This window comes from Belonocnema kinseyi, chromosome 9 (assembly GCF_010883055.1).
Source record: "Belonocnema kinseyi isolate 2016_QV_RU_SX_M_011 chromosome 9, B_treatae_v1, whole genome shotgun sequence".
Lineage (NCBI taxonomy): Eukaryota > Metazoa > Arthropoda > Insecta > Hymenoptera > Cynipidae > Belonocnema > Belonocnema kinseyi.
Genome location: NC_046665.1, coordinates 48,417,673 through 48,420,362, shown reverse-complemented (window position 1 = coordinate 48,420,362; position 2,690 = coordinate 48,417,673). Strand labels below are relative to the sequence as shown.

General features: G+C 26.8%; 1 protein-coding gene across 1 annotated transcript in view; it reads right to left on the bottom strand.

Annotated features, from left to right (window-relative positions):
• LOC117180528 (NEDD8-conjugating enzyme UBE2F-like) overlaps positions 1-2,690 on the bottom strand; it is a 13,931-nt gene that overhangs the window by 2,730 nt on the left and 8,511 nt on the right. The gene's annotated exons all lie outside the window — the stretch shown is intronic.

The window sequence follows — 2,690 nt, the reverse complement described above, 5'->3', positions numbered from 1 at the left end:
TGTGTCAAAGAAAAATTCTTTCAGCACTTGTTTATTTTGAAATGTCTTTCTATAATACTTTTTTTTTAATTAAAAATATGATTTTTCGACAACATTTTTTTTTATAATTAAAAAAAGACTGTACCGAAAACCCGGATCAAGCTTCAGATCTGAAAAAATTCAGCGATACATGCATGTCAAACTTTTCTAACCTCAAAAAAATTTTCTACTGCTATACCGCCATATTTTACGAAGAATGAGAAAACAAGAATTCGACTTCGTAGTACGATGAGGGCAGCACCTCGATAGGGCAGAAAATGTGATGTCCTATATATATAATTCCCCACTCCGACGCCCCCGTACCGCATCTACGTTTATAATATCTTTGCCTATGTCCATGGCCGAGAGTTGCTTACAGCGCTCCAAGTGGCTCTTGGCAAACTATTTCGATTGGTGCTTTCTACGGGCAGCGGTGGGTTGAGGGGAAGTGACTTTTTTCGCCGGAAGGTCTAGTTAGGCCACATGTCACGAGAGCGGCGCTATCGGCGATTTTGTGGCTTCGTTTTTTTCGGTACTTTTCGGCTAATTTCGGCAATGCCTCTACGTTTAAACGGATTATTTTGACAACATGCCACGAGACGGCGCAATAAACTTTGCTTTGTTCGAGCGGGAATTTGAAAATTTTTAATTATTATGGATTATTGATTTATTCTCCAGGACTGAAAGTCACTTTTCTTTATTTGAACATATTCTTAGTATATGTAATTTATTTGTATTACTTTAAAAATTAGAAGATTGTGTTATAGAAATTAAGAATGAAGAAGTCACTCAAAAGATGATAAAGATAATTAGGTATGAAATCTAGATCTAGAAAGAATGGGATAAATTTACCATTGTATGACAAATTTTACTGTTGGTTATACATAAATCAATTTTAATACTAATATTTCAAAAATAATGACATGGAAGTAATTGAAGTAATTGATTGAAGATCCTGACCTTGAAATTCCATATTTTATTTTTATGATGAATACTTGTGAAAAGTAAAAAAAATAAAAAGTTTTATTTTAATATTGTATTCCTAAAGAGGATAATTCGAATATTTACGTGAACATTCTGGACTATTGAAAGAATACTTTTTATGAAAAAAATATTCACTTTATTTTCATATTTCTATTAAAAAAAAGGAAAACTAAAAAATACTTTAGTGCAATATAAAAAAATGTTTTCTTTTACTATTTTATTCGTAAAAAGTATAATACTACGAATTTTTATATGAACATTCCGGACAATTTAAAGAGATCCTTTTATGCTCAAAAAAAGGTAACTCTATTTTCATATTTCTATTTAAAAGATAGAAAACTAAAACATACCTAAATATCATATTCAGCTAATTAATTAATTATTTAATTAGTAATATTATTGAAAAAATTAAAAGTAAATGAAAATATTTCAGCAAAATTATTTTTCGCAAGCAGGTGCATATTAACAGTGTATTTTTATTTATTTAAATATATTTACATATAAATTATAATTATATAAACTAATTAATATAATTGTAATATTATGTATACATTATAAGTATATTAGGGCGGAGTGAAAATAATCAAATTAGTCGAATCGTTTGAGCTGAGCGAAAAAATGTGTGGGTTGACATTCAAAAAAAGTAAGCAAAAATCTAAAATCGGTTAATATATCTTCTGTTCCCTTTTTTGACTTAAAAATTTAAATTTTCGAAAATTCCAAAAAATTTCCCTATTTCTTCGAAAATTATGGGGAATTTTTTCTATGCGCAGTTTTTGTATAGGACTCAATAAAAAAAAACAAACATTTTTTTGCCATTTTCAAAAAATTCTAAATTAAGCAAAAAAAAATTTGTTTATTTTAAAATTTTTATTATTATTCACTAGAAAAAAACTAAACATAGAACAACTCCACTGTTGAAAATAAGAAGCAACCGACCATCTATTTTTGTACAAATAGAATTTATAGTTACGCTAATTTCTATACATTTAATAACTTACATAAGTACATATATTTATGATAAATTTTTTCATTTTTGTTATACTATGTATATATATATAATCATTTTCAAATAAAGTTTCATATTGAAAAAGTCTTACGTCAATACTAACTTCCCTTCTATTTTATTCCTTTAATTTTAAATCCATTGTTACTTTTAATACATACTATCTTTAATACTCTTTTTTATACTAGTGTGCGATTTAGAGAAATGATTAAATTTTACATTTTGCATTATTGCATTATTATTTGAAATCTTTAAAATATTAATTCTCAGCTTCGAGACATCTTCTATAACCGGGAATTTTTTTCTTAGGTTTCATTAATAGGAAAAATGAGATGCCGAATATACAGATTAACGTAACAAAATTTTGAGAATACAAAGTGACCTAATTTAAAAATCTCCACAATTATAATTTAACGAATTATATAAATTCTGAATTATACAATCAGCGATACAAGATAAATAATATACTATTGGGGGCCATCCATATACCACGTGGTATATTTTTGTCAATATTAAATTTCCGGAATTTAATCATTGGACAATTATGTGGTTCCGTACATTTTAATTTAGGATATTATTGGGAACGTGAACATTCCGGACAATTTAAATAATTTTTTTAATGCAAAAAATATACACTTTATTTTCACATTTCTATTTAAAGAAAAGAAAACTAAACAATACT